This window comes from Oryctolagus cuniculus, chromosome 5 (assembly GCF_964237555.1).
Source record: "Oryctolagus cuniculus chromosome 5, mOryCun1.1, whole genome shotgun sequence".
NCBI lineage: Eukaryota > Metazoa > Chordata > Mammalia > Lagomorpha > Leporidae > Oryctolagus > Oryctolagus cuniculus.
Genome location: NC_091436.1, coordinates 63,193,987 through 63,214,180, shown reverse-complemented (window position 1 = coordinate 63,214,180; position 20,194 = coordinate 63,193,987). Strand labels below are relative to the sequence as shown.

At 49.0% G+C, this 20,194-nt stretch overlaps 1 long non-coding RNA gene across 2 annotated transcripts in view; it reads left to right on the top strand.

The window, feature by feature from the left end:
- LOC138849627 (uncharacterized) overlaps nt 1-12,859 on the top strand; it is a 33,833-nt gene extending 20,974 nt beyond the window's left edge. Inside the window, exons 4-5 of one of the 2 annotated variants that reach the window (XR_011388600.1) lie at nt 4,670-4,788; nt 11,689-12,859. This is a non-coding gene — a long non-coding RNA (uncharacterized lncRNA). The remainder of the gene's footprint in view (nt 1-4,669; nt 4,789-11,688) is intronic. The other variant, XR_011388599.1, reaches the window with a different exon arrangement.
- The last annotated feature ends 7,335 nt before the right edge of the window (nt 12,860-20,194 follow it).

Genomic DNA, 20,194 nt, shown 5'->3' with positions numbered 1-20,194 from the left:
CAGACTTGTAACTTTAGGTTGGCCTCGTCCCAGCTCTTGTCGGCATGTGAAGAGCGAACCAGTGAATGGAGGATCTCTCTCCGTCTGTCTCTACTTTGTCTCTGCTTTTCAAATTAAAAAAAAAAAAAAAAGTAACTACACTTTGCAAGCAGAAGCTTCTTGCCAGTTGGTGTGAGTAAATAGCAAATGATTATTTTTAAAATATGTATTTCTTATTATTATAAAATTGAGAAAAAAAGAATTAACAATTTTTAGGTCTTGAAACAAAAAACTAGAAATTCAAATTCAGTTATCATAAGATGTCATACAACCTATGAGTATGAAAAAATAAAAAAAATAGATTTAAATCCTCACAACTGATTAGTGTGAAATTATTTTTCTAAATTTGTACTGTTTTTAGTTACTTCCTTAAATTTAAAATATCAAAGGCCTTTCTGTTAACTGATACAGTTTCAATATCTAGTATCTATAAACTTTTGATTTTATTTAATTTCTAAATTTTTATTTATTTAATTTATTTGAAAGGCAGAGGGACAGAGAAACAGGGAAAAAAGAGAGAGAGAGATCTCATTCGCTGGTTCATTCCTCAAATGCCTACAATAGCAGAGGCTGGGCCAGGAGCCGGGAACTCACTCCAGGTCTCCCACACAGGGGGCAGGAGCCCAGCCACTTGCTGCATCCCTGAGTGCCCATTAGCGAGAAGCTGGGATCGACATCAGCTGGGGCCTGACCCAGGCACTGTGAAACGGATCGTGGACATGCCAAGGAGCAGCTTACCCACTATGCCAAATGCACACCCCGCAAGATGTTCAGTTTTTCCCTCATTTCCCCCACCTTTTGCCCTCTCCAGCCATGACTTACAAAATACATCTTTCTGAGTGTGATGCTTTTCCCTTTGCGTGAAGTTTAACGCCTGCCACTAGGCTACAGAGGGAGTCCTCCCCAGCTTGGGGGTGGGGAGGGGTGGCTGGAGCCCACACTTCTGTTGGTGATGCACCCAACATCACAAAGCTGGCTAGCGGGGTTTGAGGGGGAAGTCCTGGAGAAGCCATTTCTTCTTTTCTCTTCTATTTTTTGGCTGCTGCTACCTCCACGGCACGTGGGAAACCCCTCGATCAGGTAACCCACAGGCGAACAATAAACAAGCAGCTGCAACACCCCTGTGCCTGGGCTCCACTCCACTGCTGGCTCTGAGTCTTGATGCCAGCTTCTTGTTAATGCAAACCCTGGGAGGCAGGGGTGGTGGCTCAAGTGGCTGAGTCCCTGCCGCCTGTGTGGGAGACCTGGATTGAGTTCCCCATCTCAGCCTCATCTATTGTGAGCATCTGGGCAGTGAACCAGCCGAGGGCAGCTCTGGCACTTTCTCTTGTTCTCTCTCAATACCAAAAACCAACCAACCAACCAAACAAACAAAAAAAGCTTCCCCACCCCCACTCCCGAGTCTCAAGACCATTCTTCCGGATTTCAGAGCAGGTCCTGATCATTTATTTCATTTATCACCTTCCACTGGATCAATAGGCTTCCTTTAATCTTCCTGATCGCTCTTGTGGGGAAAACACAATGGCCAGGGAAGGGTGCGGGGAAGATAAGCAGGGCAGTGATTTGCCAGAGTGATTGGAAGCATCTGTGGGATCCATGCTTCTTAACATATTTATCTATGTATAGGGGGCAGAGAAGCAACTCTATGTATTCACACCACAGCTACCCCTTCCCTACTTGGCAGAGATGGCGAGAGCAGAGACGGCTGTAACTGGGAATGGGCGGGGTTAGAACCCGCCAAAGCCCGCAGAAAGGAGGCGACCCCTCCCCAGTGCGCGAGCCCCAGCGTCAGCTCCAGCTCCTCGTTCTCTGCGCTCAGCGACGCCCACCTGCAGGGGAGAAGGCTTCCGCCAGAGAAGAAACAGCTGCTGAAGCGTTGCATCTTGTGTACGGGCTGGGTTCTCTGTTTTCAAAGTGCAGGGGGCTTGCATTTTCTATTCCTTCTGACTTCACCCTGGTGCGCTCCTCTCTTCTCTTCTTACCTCCTCCTATTTCGCACCTCCATTTGTTTCCTCAGCTCTCCCAGTCCTTTCTCCTTTAGCCTACCAATATTTATATATTTGATGTTTCTCTCCAAAGTTTGAAAAATCTTGATTCTGGAGTTCTGACTGCTCTGCTGGACAGAGAGGGGTGGAACGCTAAGAAATGCAGGTGGCCCACCATTCCTTCTCTTATTACCACCAAACGCGGCAGCCGCATGTCTAGCTAGAGATATTTTGTAAAGCTTAATTCGCCATACATGCAACCTGTGTATGCACACACATTAAAGAATTTTCTGGATGCATGTAGGGGCCTTTGAAGTCTCTTCTGCATGTTAATGTCTCTCCTAATCCTGGTGCCACTGCTCTTTGTAACATTAGTAGGGTCACTGAGCTCGCCATCCGAGAAGAGCAATGGAACACCAGTGAAGAACCTTTTGCTATTATTGTTACCTAACCATTTAGTATTGTTTTGGTTTTCTTTTGGAGAAAAGCCAGTCAAGACCTAGGAGGTGCTACGGCTAATACTGGTTTCTCCCAAGCTCAGTTGGTGGTGACCCTCTACTGAGAAACTTAGGAGCTCATCCCTGCTCCCCCCTTCACATTTCCTGTCTGTGTAATCTCTCCCCTCAGGGAGCTGTCCCTTGAGCCTGCCTGGTCCCAACCTACTCCTTCTGGCCTACCCACAATTATGTAGCTCAAAGAATCAGATCTGTTACAGATGAACTTGCCTCCTGCATTGGGGCTCTAAGTGTTCTACCTAAAGCTAACCTGTATACAAACAGGGATTTGGAAGTGGTAACAAAGGTTAGACATTTGCAACCTTTTAGCTGTACATTTGAAAAGCATGATAGCTTTAATTAGAAGCTGAAAAAAATTTTTTAGCAAAAATGCTGTGTAAAATTCCTAATTCTGGAGAAATTAATCTAAAATATTTTTAATCCACATGTCTATTAAATATCTTAATTTGTTGCCATTTAGTGAATTTTAATTTTGCTCACATGAAGACTGGAATTTCATATTTGGATATGATTTCATAGAGTACAAAAGCTCTAATTTTGTAGAGTGCAAAAGCTTATATTTTACAGAGTGCGAAAGTTTGATCTATGGTGCATAGAAAAATACATTGTGTTTAATATAAAAATGCCTGAAGATTAAAGAAAATGTTTAAATTCATTTATTTAAAAGGCGGAGTAGGAGAGAGCTTACAACTGGTTCATTCCCCAAATACCAGCAATGGCTGGAGCCGAAGCCTGAAGCCAGGAATTCAATCCAGGTGGCCCATGTGAGTGGCAGGAAACCAACTACTTGAGCCACCACCTCTACCTCCCAGGGCGTGTGTGGGCAGGAAGCTGGAGGCCAGGAGTCTGTGAGGGCATCGGAACCCGGGCACTCTGCGATGGGATGCAGGCACAGTAACCGCTAAGTTAAAAACTCAAGCCCCTTTAAGAGATTTTACATCCCTGCTCTGCAAAACGAATGCAATGAAACTCATGCTGTAAGTATGAAGTATGATTCTTGCAGGACATTTGAAAAATTACAGAAGAGTGGAAAGAAGGAAATCGTGGCTAATTCCACTGACAGGAGAACCACCACTCACGTTTTTGTCTGAGCCCTTGGCCGTGCCTATATTTCTTAATTCCTCTTTTAGATTTTCATTATTCTGTTTTAAAGCAGTAATTCTTCATGCTGTGGCATAACTCAGCTTTTCATGACCCAAAGGGGGAAAAAGAGAGAGAAATCAGGACGGAGGAAGAGGCAGGCTGCAGGTTCTCCTGCCTCCTTCCCCGAGACGACTGAGACTGTTCCCGGACACCTCCCTCCCCTGCAGGCATTCCTCACGTCCTCAAGTAGAACAAAAAGCTTTTCTGGACCCAAAAAGCCTCACAAGCAAGCATACTGGGGGGAAAGATCAGCCTTCTGTAAGTGATGGATAGCTCCTGGACACCATCCAGGACTAGGCTTCTAAGAAGTCATGACTATCTTTTCTAAGTTGGAGGAAAAAAAAAAAAAATGTTTCCATCACCTTCCATCTGCTGATTCACTCCCCAAGTGGCGTCCACTGCCTGGGTTGGACCTGGCCCAAGCCATGAGCCTGAACTCCATCTGGGTCTCTTAGGGGCAGGGGCCCAAGCACTTGGGCCATCTTCTGCCACTTAGCAGGGAGCTGGATGGGAAGCCAAATGAGCAGTCAAATGGGGGGGGGGGGGGGAGATGCTGGTGTAGCAGGTGCACACAACACGGTCACGTGAGGCATTATTCTGCTTCCCCTGCATGTACTATGTGGTCCCAGCAGGCCAGCGTTCTTCATATGTTTAGTTTAAAATGCTCCTAGGATTTTGGCAAGTTTGAGTAAATAACACAGCTTTCTAGGACAGCTTGTATCACAATGGTCAAGAGTTTAAAGCAATTGGTGTACCCTCCTCCTTTTCCCGTGTTTTTCTTTGGGAGAGCACACTCGTGATGACAGGTAAGACCCATGGTTCCCTGGCCCCATGGTGAACACTGGAAGTCTCTGGGCCCCCTAAGGGGCTATGCGCGTCTCCCTGGGCCTCTTCTTATTGAAGTCTCTAGATGTGACTTCTTATTGGGCCCCCAGGTCTTGCTATCATGTTATCACGAAGCATTACAGCCCTGCCTTCTGTTTTCAGCACTAGGGTGGATTCGCTGCCGTGACGGTTCACTTTCCGAGTCAACTCGGCTAGGTTACGGTGCTCCGACGGCTGGGGAAGCTCCAGTCTGGATGTGGCTATCAAGGTCGTTTCTAGACGTGGGTATTAGCATTAAGTGGACTTTAAGTAGAGCAAGTGATGCCCCTTCATGTCGATAGGGCCAGTCCACTCAGTGGAAGGCCTTAGGCGAAACGACCGAGGTTCCTGGAAGAGGAAGCCTTCTGCCTCCACGCGGCCCTCAGGCTCGGGCCTGCAATGCCCATTCTCGGAATCCCCAGTCTGTGGCTGGCCCGCCTACACGTTTTAAGCTTGCCAGTCCTTACAACTGCATGAGCTAACTTCTTACAAGAATACCTATTTCTGTCTCTGTCTGTCTCGCACACACAGACATCTCTTATATATGAATATGACAAATTGTAGATAAACATTTGCATATCTCAATACCTTGTACATCTATATTACATTTATCCTATTATTTATTTTCTTGAAGAATTATTTTATTTATTTGAAAGACAGAGTTACAGAGAGAGGTAGAGACAGAGAGAGAGAGAGAGGTCTTCCATTCTGCTGGTTCACTCCCCAAATGACCACAATGGCCAGAGCTGAGCTGACCCGAAGCCAGGAGCCGATAGCTTCTTTCAGGTCTCCCACATGGGTGCAGGGGCCCAAGGACTTGGACCACCTTCTACTGCTTTCCCAGGCCATAGCAGAGAGCTGGATTGGAAGTGGAGTAGCGAGACTCAAACTGGTGCCCATATGGGATGGCAGCACTGCAGGCTGGGGCTTTAACCCACTGTGCCACAGCGCCGGCCCCTATCCTCTTATTTATATCTTGGGAGAGCCTGATGAATGCAGATTCCTGGATGATAATCTCACCTGAAAGGACTAAAATGCTAGATAAGACATTTTATCGGGGGCAGTGTTGTGATAGAGCAGGTTAAACACCTGCTTGCAATGCTGTCATCCCGTATCAGAGTGCCAGTGCAAGTCCCATCTGCTCTGCCTCTGATCCCGCATCCTGATCATGTGCCTAGGAAGACAGCAGAAGATGGCCTAAGTGCTTGGGGTCCCTGCCACCCATGTGGGACACCAACTTGGTGTCCCTGGCTTCTGACTTTGGCCTAGCAGATGGAAGATCTCTTTCTGTCTCCCCCAGCCCTGTCACTCTGCTTTTCAAACAAATAAATATCTCTCTCTCTCTCTATCTCTCTCTCTCTCTTTTTAAAGATTTACTATTTATTTGAAAGACAGAGTTACACAGAGAGAGGAGAGGCAGAGAGAGGTATTCCATCTGCTGGTTCACTCCCCAATTGGCTGCAATGGCTGTAGCTGCGCTGATCCAAAGCCAGGAGCCAGGAGCATCTTCCTGGTCTCCCATGTGGGTGCAGGGGCCCAAGGACTTGGGCCACTTTCCACTGCTTTCCCAGGCCACAGCAGAGAGCTGGATCAGAAGTGGAGCAGCCGGGACTCGAACCGGCACCCATATGGGATGCCGGCACTGCAGGTGGCGGCTTTACCTGCTATGCCACAACGCCAGCCCCAAACAAATAAATCTTTAAAAAGCATTTTCTTTATTTTTCTTTAAGATGTACTTAAAAGTTTTTTAAAGATATATTTATTTGAGGCTGCGCCGCGGCTCACTAGGCTAATCCTCCGCCTTGCAGCAGCAGCACACCGGGTTCTAGTCCCAGTCGGGGTGCCAGATTCTGTTCCGGTTGCCCCTCTTCCAGGCCAGCTCTCTGCTGTGGCCAGGGAGTGCAGTGGAGGATGGCCCAGGTGCTTGGGCCCTGCACCCCATGGGAGACCAGGAGAAGCACCTGGCTCCTGCCATTGGATCAGCGCCATGCGCCGGCTGCGGCGGCCATTGGAGGGTGAACCAACGGCAAAGGAAGACCTTTCTCTCTGTCTCTCTCTCTCACTGTCCACTCTGCCTGTCAAAAAAAAAAAAAAAAAAAAAGATATATTTATTTGAAAGACAAAGTGACAGAGAGTTATCTCCCATCCAATGGTTCACGCCCCAGCTGCTCAGAAATCTCCTGGCCCAGCCAGGAGTCAGAGATTCCATCTGGGTCTCTGACTTGGGTGACAGGGTCTCACCTGCTCAAACCAGGCACATTAGCAGGGAGCTGGATTGGAAGCAGGACAGCCAGGACTGGAACCAACCCTCTGGAATGGGTTGCAGGCATCCCAAATGGCAATGTAATCAACCACACCACAAAACCCACCCAACATAATAATCCATGTTTAAAATTGGGGGTGGGTGGGTGGGCAGGGCATTTAAACAGATATTTCTGAACCTGGCAGAAGAGAACTAGTGAGCTGGAAAACAAGTAAAGACATTTTCCAGAATACAGTCCAGAAACAAAGAGACGGAAAATATGCAGAGGTCTGATGCCTAAGCAGAGTTCACGACGGAACGGCAGAGCAGGGACGGGACAATTTCCAAACAGATCACAACCGAGAAATTTCCAAAGCTGCTAAAAAAACAATCCTTCTGAGATCCAAGAAGCCAAGAGCATCCCATGCAGGATAGGAAAAGACCCACTGGAAGGACTAAGCACAAATGCGAGACGCCTAAGGGCGGGGAAATTCTAAACCGCAGAGAAGAAAGATCCCCTGCTGGAGAGCAGCCTTGGCCTGCACCCTGACTTCTCGCAGCAGCAACAACAAGACAAGGAAAAAGACAGTGAAATCACATCGATCCTGGCTGAAAGGGGCTATGCGTCTAGAACTGTATTCCCAGTGAAACGTCCTTCGAGCCTGAGGGTGAAAATATTTGCAGTAAACCACGAATTCAAAGGCTTTACCACTGCAGATCTCACCAGAGACGGTGACAGAGACAGCCTCTGTCTGTGCTGCAGGAGGAGGCATGGACTCTCCATCTGGGCAGAAGAGAGTTTCAGCAGCGACAGCGGTAGATAGGTGGACATTTCTAAATAAGTTTTGATTGCGTGGATAATAATTATGCCTAATTTGTGGAGGGGCAGAGATTAACTAGAACTGAATTCCGGAACAGAACAAGGAAGAATCAATAATATTAAAAGATTTCTAAGGCTCCTTATATTGCCCAGAAGGAGAAAATGCATGGATCACTTTTGTTAACTGAAAATATTGAAATAGTAGGTGACAACTAAAAGACCAGACACACAAGGAATACAGCTTCCAAACAAGAACAGGAGGAGAGCAGATTTCACTGGGAAATAAATCCTCAGTTAGTGCAAAAGAAGCCAAAAAAGGAGAAAGACAAAAAAATACAAAGCACCAACAAGATGATAGCAATAAATCCAAGGGTATCAGTGCTCACAATAATATAAATGTGCTAAAGACAGGGAAGCAACCAAAATGACAAGCTGAATTTTAAAACATCAGATACATATTATTTACAAACAATTCTTAAAACCTAAAGATATATTGCCTGTCAAGGATGGAAAACTGCTTATCGATAGAAGAAAGCTGGTGAGGCCATGTTAACAAGTAGACAATGCCCAGAGTATGACCAGAAATGAGAAGGACTGCTACCTACCTCACGGGGAGATATACCAATTCCACCCTTACATGCACTCAAAACCATACGCTTCCTTTTCATGTCAGAGCAAATGCAAAGTTGCTGCCATTGGCACTGCTGTCTCACATGGCAATCTAAGTCCTAGCCTGCAGAGGCTGGCAAAAACAGAAAATAAACTGAAGCTTAGAGGACTGAAGAGAAAAATGCAAAACCGTCATATTCACACATGCTATTCTTAGACCCATTAAAAAAAACTAAAAAGTCAATTATTAGAATTAATAAGAGAGTTTTCGATCTTGATGTATTTCAATATAGCAAAAGCAATCAATAAGAAAACACAATTTTAAAAGAATGGTGTGATAATAGCAAATACAGAATTAATTTAATTATAACTTTAATAAATGTTATGTACCACAGAGAGAAAATTATACTTTATTGAGAAGACATCAAAGAAAGACAAATAAATGGAGAGATATCACATTGTCACTGAGCAACCTTGGATAGTACAGGATATCAATTCTTTCCCTACTGATTAAATCCAATTCCAATGAAAACAACAGCAATGTTTTTCATGGCATTGACAGCTAAGTATAAAATTATATGGAAGAGCGAAAGGTCAAAAATAGGCAAATCTGCATATGAGAAAGGACAAGGCAAGAGACTCACCCTCGGAGATACTAACACTGACTACAGAAACTCCAGTAAGTAAGGCAGAGGATTTGGGCAGAGGAAAAGACAAAGGAATATGACAGAGAACCCGCAACCAAACCTATGCAGGGTTAGAGACTTGGTTTTATAATGAAATGGGCACTGGAGACAAGTAAAGTTTCAGTCAATGGTAGTAGAAAATTTATTAAAGAACTAGAAAAAATTAAATTGGAACCCTACTTCACATTATAGACAAAAAAAAAAGCCAATTAAAGTTGGATCAATGACAGATGTGGAAGATAAAACTACAAAACCTTTAGAGAACGTTTTAGGAACATAATCATTATAACCTCAGAGTAGGCAAGAGTTTCTAAAATAAGACACGAAAATCAACTCCTGAAGGGAAATGTTGGCAAATTCTATGTAAAAGTTACACTTTGGTCCATCCAAAGAATTTACAGGAGAATAAGAAGGCAATCGCTAAATGAAGGAGGGGCACATATCTGCCATACATATCATTGAGATGAGGATTAGGATCAAAAAATATACTTTTAAGTGCTTATGAATCAAAAGGAAAAGCAATCCAGTGGGGAAATGGACAAAAGTCACAGACAAGTATTGCATAAGAGAAGATTAAAATGGCTCACAGTCACCTGAAAAAGATTCAATGCTATGAACCAGAGAAATGCAAATTAAAACCAAAAAGAGATATTGCTCCTATCCGAACAATGAAAATTTAACAATAAGGCCATAATAACTGTTAATGGGCCTGCAGCTTCAGCATCCCATATGGGCGCCTGTTCATGTCTGGCTGCTCCACTTCTGATTCAGCTCCCTGCTCACGCACCTGGGAAAGCAGTGGAGGATGGCCCAAGTGCTTGGGCCTCAGCACGCATATGGCAGATCCAGAAGAAGCTCCTGGCTCCTGGCTTCAGATTGGCCCAGCTCCAGCCATTGTGGACATTTGGGGAGTGAATCAGCAGAGGGAAGACCTCTCTTTCTCCCTCTCCTTCTCTGCCTCTGCCTCTCTGTAACTCTGTTTTTCAAATAAATACATAAATCTTTAAAAAAAATATATGTTGGAGGGGGTATTAAAATAGTAAAAAAAAATAAATGTTGACAACAATGGGGAGCAATACTAATTCTCATCTTCTCTGGGTGGGATTATAAACTAATGCAGTCATTTAGGAAAACAATTCCATAGCATCTAGTAAAAGGGAATAAGAAAGGTAATTCCACTTGTGGGCTTATTGCTAACTAGAGGCACTCTTGCACATGTATGTAGGAGGCAGGCACTAGAGATGTGCCTACAAAGGTGTTCATAATTGGTAGAGAGAGAGAATCCCACATCATTAAGAATGAATCACTGTAGCCCACTCACACCGTAGAATACTACACAGCAGTGAGAATGAAGAAACAGTTGTGTGAACGTATCACAATTTATTTAATACCAACGTTAAACATAAGACTGAGAGAAAAGAAACCCAAGTTACAATTTGTATGTAAATTTGTATAAAACTCAAAAAAAAGCAAAATTCACACTATTTGGGGGATATATACAGAAGTAGTAAAATTATAAAGAAGCAAGCAAATGAGAAAATACAATTGAGAGTGGTGATTACATCTGCTGTTTTGGGGGGAGAGGGAAGAAATAATCCCATAGGCACAAACAATTCTCTACTGAGACTAAAAGTCTATACCTTTATTTGGGCCCCACATCCCCTAAGTCTAGGTCATTTTAATCACACCTGCTAAGAAAGGAGCATTGATTTCATTTCATTCTGTTAATGGTACCAGATGTACTCAGGCCATCATGTACAGGTAACTACACTTCAGGAGCAAGTGGTCAACGTGTGTTAGTTCTGGGACCTTGGCTCACCCACTGGGACTTTCTGGCTCTCCTCTTCCTTCAAGGACCAGCCCTGCAAACCCGCCATTCTCTCCTCTGCACTGAGCACCCCTTCTTTGCACCTGATGACTACAATATTCCAGACCTAGTGCTGTAGTCAACCCTGCTCTGCCATTTCTACACAGGTGCCATTTCTGCACCTGCCACCTGAACCTGGGGGTGGGGGTGGGGGGCGCCAAGACCACCATCTTCACTTTCCAGAAGTATTGGCTCAGCCTCCCAGCAGAAGGGAGGGAAAAGAGAAGTTAATGCTAAGCAGGTCTTCAGGGGTTTCTTTGCTCTAAGGATGTCGTCGGCATCAAGGGACTCCAAACAGTCAGTTCTTTGTAAAAGATGGAGGGTAACTTCCAAGCCCTGGAGAGTGAGGCAGGGTGAGCAAGGGACAAGTGTGATGCCACTATGTCACTCGCCCCTTTCACAGGACACCTTATCAAAATCACCCAGCATGCCCTCTGAAGACCTTCAGAAATGACGAGCAATTGTGCTTGGGTGTCCAGGAGCGCCCATGGCCATAGTTTTCTATTAATAGTACAGCCTGCCATCAATTGCATCTAAACCTACACATTCCTGAGGTTTTGTCTGATTCCTATTTGCTTTTTTTCCCCCCCTCCTAATAATTTAACCTCAGCCTTTATACCTCCACTCAACTTTTGCTGGCAGGGACGCGCTCAGCATTGTCAAAACCCTGTATTATTTTTTGGCAGGTTTCAATATTGCCCACAACAAGCTAACACTCCTGTTTGATGTGAATTCAGAGAAAGCAGCCTGAGAACTGGTGGAGGAAAGTGACAACTCCCAAATGTAGCCCTCGGGAATTCAAAGTACACAATAGAGCAACAGCTGTTCTAGATTTCCACCAGACGTTAGCAGAGGAGTTATTATTGACATTCAAAGTTGTGACATCTTTAGATAAATATTTGCCCTTGATTTTCACAGCCTCTGATTCAACAGAAATCTGGAAGTGTTCGCAGTCTGGCCCAGAGAAGATCATTTTAAATCAACAGCTTTAAATTGAAGTTGAAAAGCAGCCCAGGTGGGATTACACGAGCGGGTCCGCCTCCGGGACGCCCCCACTGTCCACGTCTGGATCTGTCTCTAGATCTGTTTCGGTCTGTCCTGGAAGGTTTGCATCACCCCCTCTTACACGGAGCCTGCCACAGACTCGGTAGCTGGCATCAGAGCTCCCCTCTGACTGTGCCCACCCAGGAGGATGCCAATATGCTAGCCAGATGCCTTTGGAGGAACTCCACACGGAAGCCTGGCTACTGAAGATTCCAACACTCTCCTAAAGCCGCTTTGCCAGCTAGCGTGCGCACCAGTACCCGCGCCTCCAGGAGCGGAGGCAGCTCCTGCTCGCCCGAATCAACACGCTGGATAAAACCCTTGGGGTGTCATCTGTTAGCACGTGGTTTCTGCCCTCCACCCACCAGCAAGGTCCCTCCTCCCCGGGGCACTCGCTCTGGACGCCGATCCTCGCCGCAGAACGTGGCCTGGGCACTGCCAGCAGCGCTCGGGTCTCTCCCACCTGGCCCCTGCCGGCCCAGCGCCGGGGCACGGCCTGACAGACTTGGGGCGGGGGCAATGGGGAACTCAAGTGCTTCTTCCATTGTTGCAGGCGTGTCCCACGCCTGCCAGCCTCCGCCCGAGAGCACTACCTTCTTCTGTTTGAGGAGAGAAGCTGGACCGCTGGGCTCTCCGTCTGCGCTGTTTGGAGCAGTGACAGTGTCAGTCCCACAACTTGTGTTTGTTTTTAAATGAGACACACCTCTCCAAGCACGGGGTGTCCTCGAAGCAATTAGATCTCTTTTTCCATAAGGCACACTGGCAAGGCCCTCTCGGCGGCGTCTCCGGTGGAGCGATGACCGCTGCGCCCCCCTCCCTGTTCTGCAGACAGAGTCCGGAGACCACCGTCCCCCGTGTCCCCGCACTGAAGACAGACTCGCTGCCGTCTGCCTCCCGTCACGCACACAGTCCACGCTCCACAACGGTCCGATGGACAGTCACGCCTCCCAAGGTCTCCCACACAGCGGGTGGGGGCTCCTTTCCCTCCCCCCCTCCCCAGGTCACCTGCCTGGCCCTCCCCACCCGGTGCCACCTTCTCTGCGGCGACCAGGCCCGGGAGGGGGCGACACGCGTCCGGGGGGTGGGTGGGCGGGTAGCGGGGTCACGATGGCCACACCCGCGTCTCTTGCCACTCCCGCCGCCCTCCTACCCCCCGACCGCAGAGCAAGGCGAAGGAGCCAGGGGAGATTCTCGGCCACGGCCCCCTCCCCCGCCTTATAAAAAAGAAATTGACTTTTGTTTGGAGTTTGTGAAAAGTGGGGCTCGGGGCCCAGTCAATGGGGCGCCCCGCGGCGCGGGCTGAGTGGCGCTAGCGCGAATCGCTCCGCCGCGGCCCCAATTAATCCGCCCTTTGTGCGGCCGCCCGGCCGCCCCCGCCGCAGCCGCACCAGCGGCCCATTGTTCGGCCGCGCCGGGCCGCGGGATTTACCCTTTTCAAACAGCCCGTTTTGTCCAGGGCAGTTCGAGCGGAAGTTTCTCACTGACAATTTGCCCCAAATAGATAGATTTGTCAGAAGCGACCTTCGGGAAGGAAGCAAAAAGCCACCACCAGCCCGCGAGGTTGGGCCCGAGACGGGAAGCAGGCGTCCCACCCGGGCCCGCGCCCCCGGCACCCGCGGCGCCGCACCCTCGGCGGACGTGGCCTCGGTCTTCCCCATCCGAGAAAGGGGGCCGCGCGGCGCCCGCGAGTCTTTAAGTGCGGAGCGGCGGCTCCGTCGGCGGCGCGGGCCCGAGTTCCCCGGTTTCCTGCCAGTGTCCCCAGCCCTGTCTTTAGGCACCTGCCAGCCGAGCACCTGAGGAGGCCCGCGAAGGGCGCTTGCTGCGCGCCCTAAAAGAGACGTCAGCCGCGCCGTCCCAGGTGGTGCCTGTGTGGGGCCGCCCTTTGTCCCCTCCTAAAGTCAAGATAGCTAACGCTTTGTTCCGTGTGGCCCGCGACCCGGGGGCCCTCGGCTTGGGAGTCAGGGCGGGCTGGATTTCTCCTTTTCCCGTTCCCCCACCCGCCCAGAGCCACTCTTCTCCCAAATGACCTCACTTAATAAGCAAAATTTAAATGGAGAGCGAAACCCAACGCGCTGTTGATGAAAAGAATAGTTACTGATTTCTTCACACTTAATGGCAAGTGCGAGTCTTTTAAAATACAGCCTCATACCAAACAGATCTGTGAATTTTAAGCAGAACTGAATTGTATTAATCAGTCTATGGGTTCGTTCATTCTCTCTCGCCAGAGAAGTAATACAGAGGTTAGGGCTGCACGGCGCTCAAGCCTTCTCGCGCCTTCTCGGTCCAGAGCGTTTCCTGCGAGGTGCACACGAGGGAAAGATGGAAACAAAAATCTGTTTTCTGTTTATCCATCAGGTGAATACACACTTCAGCGTCACACAGAGGAAACCCTAGGTGGTCTTTAACAAGATCTCAGTGGTGAAGAGCTACAATTTAGAGAAGACGCCAAATACAGACAGTGTCAATAGTATTTAAACAAACATCCCTGACAACAGGAGAATGCTTATTAACTATGATGCTGCAGGCTTCTCACTAATTTCCCACGTCTGGCTGCAGGCAAACAGCTGCAGGATTTCCCCCCCCTTTTACACACTGTTTCTGTGCCTGATTTTTCAAAGTGCCTGGGACACCCATAGATTCTCCAGAGCCACTGGAGTGACTGCTGGAGTCAGGGCGATGAAGCCAGCAGTGAGGCGGTCTTTCAGGCCAAGAGCACCAGGACCCCTCTGCCAGGTACTGGCCACTTTCGAAGGGCGGGCATGTCAGAAGTGTGGACAGCTGTCCGCGCTGTCTGACCATTAGCGGGCCTTACAGGTCCCCCATGAACGTACGTGGGCTCGCAAAGGGAGGGAACGGTGCCATCGTGCTAGTGTGGGCTCTCCTGGGGTTTGAAACTGAGACATCAGAAGAGAAGGTAAGGTTATTCTGCATGATTTCTTTCCCACTCTTCCAGGCAAGCATTAAGTTAAAAACAAAACAAAACAAAAGACTTTAGTGATCCGGTCGTTAAAATGAATGCATTCTTGGTACACCCCAAATATGCAATTCCAATCATTATTTATCTAATGCAACTGGAAATACATATATTTAGGGATACAAATATGTGCAATTATGAGTGCCTTGGTAATGATAATTATTGTGGCTAATCATAAATGCATGAACTAAAGTTAAATTATCTCCACTGTTTTCACTGTTGCTATTTAGTACTTATTAAGCATCCACTTGGCACTAAAAGATGGTCAAAACAGACTAAAAAAAAAAAAAAAACCTCAACCTTCAAAAATAAAAGACACCTAAATATCCGTATCCTGTCTTTGGAGAGATACATATGTGTGGCATGTGGTGTCCATGTTTCAAATATCACATTATTTCACGTCCTGATCTGGTAGAAATATGAGACTGCAAATCACTGTTTCACTTACTCCCCAATTCAGGTCAGTTGCACCTGGGCTTTTCCAGACCAGGCACAAATGGCTGCCCCCTACCTCCAGAGCTGTGAACCTGTACACCTACAAGGCCAAATCCTCTCCTCCCAGCGGGCAATCATCTTATGCCCTGAAGCATGAGATCTGATTACCCCTATCATCATCTTAGCTTGCATAGATACAGATGTTATTAACGGCTGTAGTTTATCCAACCCTTTTTAAAAATGCAGCTGCAGCATTTGACTTGGGGACCCCCTGAGAATCCCACTGGTTGACTCCGTCTCGCACAAAGCACGTGGGGTTTGGGGGAGGGAGAGGAGAGGGGGAGGTTTGTTTTGTTTTGGAGGGTTTTTTTTTTCTTCTGAATCAGACTTCTCTAAATAGCCACTTGGCATCTTTGTAAGTGCTGTGAATTCTGAAATTACTTACTAGAATAGGGCAACAGAGGACTGTGTGAACTAGATCCGTTGGAAACAAAGCACACTAGAATGTCTGATGCTTTTCACTGCCTTGGCAGAAATCAAATATGTGGTCCTGATATATCAGTCCCATAATAAAGAAGCGTAGCTTGTTCTCAAATATGTTAGCCACGTTAAATCCGGGCTACTCAGTTTTACATAACAATTGTTTCTGCTGGTTGTCGAGACACTAATCTGGACAAAGCAGGTCCTAGATCTACTGTGGAGAGAAGAGAGGGATGTTTGGAAAATCTAAAAGGCCCAGATCAGTGATCCATGCTGATCAAATTCTGTGCTTAACTGCTAGATCCAATCATTAACTTTTTCTCAGCACCCAGGACTCATGTCTCAAAGTGTTCCTCTTGTAGATCATAGCATTCCTCTACAAAGAAGAATCTTTACACAGTGTCTGTTGCTTGGGGCGTGGCAAATCTTAAATACTGCCCGAGAGGGAATTTGAAGAAAACCTTGTGAAACTGAATTTGCAGCAATGCAGAACTATTGCTCCCAGATGCACCAGACATTCTTCCCAATTCGTATCACTTCGCCAGTAAGTGAGTGAAATTGCCTTCGTTGGAGCTTCTAGAAGCCCTCTGGGAAGCAAGAGGCAGCTCCATGCAGTGGATGAGTATTTCAAATGGTGCTGGACTCACAGCCCAGAGCTCTGGGATTTGGGGATGCGCTCCGGCCCTAGAAGAGGGAGCAAAGATGAGCTTTATCTCTGAGAATCTCAGCTTCCGCATCTGTGAAACAGCGAAAGCAGCCGCAGGCTATGGCGCCTTCTGACCCAAGTGCTCTCTGGCTCTGGGCTTAGGTGGAAGCCAGGTCAGACTTCGGATCCTCAGGAAAGCGAGTGACTGAGGAAAGCTTGGTAGCTGTTCTCTCCTGGAAGGAAGGCAGTCTGCTGGCCTCTCTGGTCTTTCTGTCGTTTGACCTGCACTGCCCACCCCCACCCCGGAGATTGGAGAAGCCCGAGAAGCTATCCCCCCTCTCTTCTGTCCCCAGTGCCAGGGCTGAGCAACAGTGAGTCCCCTCCAGCGCGGGATCTCACGGTGATTCCCATCATCAGCTTCACCCCGATGATCCGATCCGATCCACATTGGCAATGTACCACTAAGTGCCAGGGTGGGAGGGGCTAGAAGGATCACAGCTGTGACCATGCAGAGTGCAGTGGGGAGCCTCAGCCAGGCTCCACGACGGAATCAGAATCGCTTCTGCCCACCGAGGTGTGAAGACATGCGGAATCATGATTTGTTCTTTCTTATGGGAGAAAGACAGGAGCCCCTCATGTACACGCAGCAGTGTGTTGTTGCTATTGCTGTTTGCACTGTCTTCCCATCAGTGGGAAGCAACAGGTACTCTGCAGCACAGGTATGGAAAGTGCCAAGGAAAAATGCCACATCTCAGCACCCATCGGCTTCTGGAGCAACTGGATCTCCTTTCTGCCTTATTATTCTCAGGGTTTCTCCTCTGGGTAGTTAGATGGGCGCCAGCTTGAGGCGAGGCCCACAGCAGAATCAGGAACAAGCCTGCCAAGACTGCTTGTTTCATTCAGTCATTTGCAAGGCCTGGCTGAGCACCTACTATGTGCTAGACACTCTGCTCCGGGATCTGCCTTCCTCACTGGTCATCCATTGAGGTGGCAACAGTGGGAGGGTGAGTTATGTCCTGGAAGCACAACTTTTTGGAAGATCAACAAAAGCCATGTCAGAGTGTCTTCTGGAGATGGAACATCAAAAGCAAGCCAGGCACAGCTGGAAGGGTTTCCCAGCCCTTTTCTGGGTCTGAGTATTTTTAACTCTGCTTGTTAGGAGAGGAAAAAAGACATTGTAAAGGCAGAATAGCGCTGATGACTGGTTGGGAAAAGGGGTCTGTGTGCCACGCCACCACCTTCATCAGCTCCGCTTGCTGCTGGCAAAGGCTTTCCCTTCTTCGCTGTTTTTACTTTGAAGAATGAGGGGGCAGTTAACAGAGAGAGTGGCATCATTTTCAGAGAATCCAGGGAATGGCAGGGCTGCCAGTCAAACCCAGGCTGTCTGATGCTGGGAGGGGCACTCTAGCCCCCTGCCTCTCTCATACAACCTGGTGAACGGGACTCTACCTCTTTCATACTGGTGTCAAGGAGCATGTGCAGAATGAGCCACAGTGCATCAAGTCCCCAGACCACAAGGGTAGGCTCTGGCCGCCCACCCCCACTGCACGCTGGTTTAAGGCCCCTTGTACATTTCCCCAGCATTTCCTGTATTCTCTGCCCCAGTATAAAACCGATCACCTTTTACGCATCTGCTTCCCCTGCAGATTCCTAAAGAAAGAGGCCACATCTTCATCTCCTGTGTCCTCGGGGCCTGCACGAAGTGGGTGCTCAATTCTGGATGGATGGAGCGGACGGACGGGTAGACAGAAAGACTGCGTGAGCCGAGGTCCTTCTCCGAGATGAAATGGAACCATGCATCGATGGAAGATGTCTTCCCTGAACTGTAGGCTATAGTTTTCGTTGAGTGTTCCCTGCCCCACAGGAGACCAGAGAGGAGGTTAGGGGCTGCGTCTGCACCTGCTCAGAAGGCTTTCATCCTTGTAACTTGAGGTGTTGCCTCTGGCAAAAGGTGTTTCTGAGGTAGTTGGCCTGTGGCCTGGGGGTGGGGAGCTGGGCAGTCCTTGCAAGTTAGAGTTGCACAGGGCCACTGTCCTTATACAAATAGTCATCTGAAGCCCAGAGAAGTCTAGTCACTTGCGGTGGGCTGCACAGCTGCTTGGGACATGGCCTGAATCCCCAGCTCCTGGTTTCCAGTTGTCAGCTTTGCTGTGCCTCCTGCAGTCTCAAAGGAAATCTGCAGGCGACTTTCTTCCTCCAGTCACCAACCATCACCTACCCGAGAGTCAGGAGGTGCACTGGGGCCAGTGGACAGAGGAGACCCAGTCACAGCCTCTGTCCAGCACAGGCTTGCCTGTGGGAGCTGCCCCCACGGGAGCCCAAAGGCTCCACACCTTGGATGCAAGGTCCCTGTGGCCTGTGGCCTGAGGGGGCGTCAGGTGAGCAAAGATGGGAGGGCGTTTGGATTCCAGGCTTTCCTGGGACATGGTGGGTAGCAAGGGGAGGGGGCAGCCCCTCCTGCCTATCCTGGCACTCACTGCTGCAGTTATCACCAAACCAATCATGCCAGAAAGTCATCACGATGATTTCAGAACTGCATTGTGAATTATGCAAAACGCGAGGATAATTACAGCCGGGAGCTCAGAATGCAGGGCGCATATGCTGCCGATGTGTGCGTGTGCGAGCGCGCGCGCCCTGTTGTGCCCGTTGCCAGGGCTGGATGGGGTGTGCGGTGTGTGTGTGGATCCAGCGGCCTCGGACACGAGGCTGCATTAGGTACTCGGAATGAGAAGAAGAGGGATCATTCCTATTTTGAGCGTCCGGCTTATTTTCCAGAAGTTTTAGGGCCCGCAAATGGAGCAGCATGACACGAGCGTCGGGGAGCTGGGAAGAAGTAGTTGGGATCTCCAAGCGGCTGCTAGATCTCCTCGCCACAACCCCCTGACCTTTTCTCCCTGCCGACGGGCCTGGGTCTAGTACCCCAGCACTGTCCTCATCTTTGCCTGAGATAAATTAGTTCGACTCTCCAAGTTCTTTGTCCTTAACCAAGCGCCTCCTTCCGCGTCTGCATCGTGGTGTGTTTCTGACCGCAGCGGCCAAGTACACTTCTGGCGGGAGTCCAGCGCCTGAGCACCCAGAACGCAGCTTGGCACCGTAGCTACGTTTTGTAAACCCCGGCCGGAAACCCTTTCCTTCGCTGGGCACGGAGTTCGAGTTTGTGTTATGCTGGACTCTGCCCAGCTTGGCGGTCAAAAAAATACCATGTTCATTTCTCGAGCCTGTCGCCTAGAAAAACACCCAGGTTTATGGGTTTGTCCCACAACGTCCTAATCTCCTCCCAATTCGAAAAACCGACGGAGGAGGAATTATTGGCTGGCTTTTCCCCCCAGGGAGGAATTCAGCGCCCGCGCCCGGGCCGCTGCGCGCCAGCAGCTAGGACACCGGCTCTAGTGTGTGTCCCTTGCGAGGCTCCGGGACTCCAGGCCGAACCAAAGCCGCCGAGGCGGAAAGTTGCGGTCACGTGCTGCGGTCGCCCGTCCGAGCGCACTACCCGAGTCCCCTCCCCGCCCCCCCGCCCCGGGCCGGCCCGCGCGGGGCGTCCGCAGCGCCCGCCCAAGGCTTGGAAGACGCCAGACCTTACTCACACGCCACCCAGCTCTGTTTGGAAATCCGAGCTGACCCCGGAGAAAGAGTGGGGCCGGAGTACCCTGGCAGAATTGCGGAGGGCCGGCCCCTGCACCCCTCCCCTGGAACGCACTGCGGAGGGCAGGAGGTGTGACCCCTGACCTCTGGCCGGGCCAGCGCCCGGAGAAGAGGCTGGCAAGCTCTTGTTGGACAAGTTCAAGCTGCCGAGAGAGCTTAAATAGAAGTAATCGCTTAGAGATTGGAGATCATTGCTCCCTCGG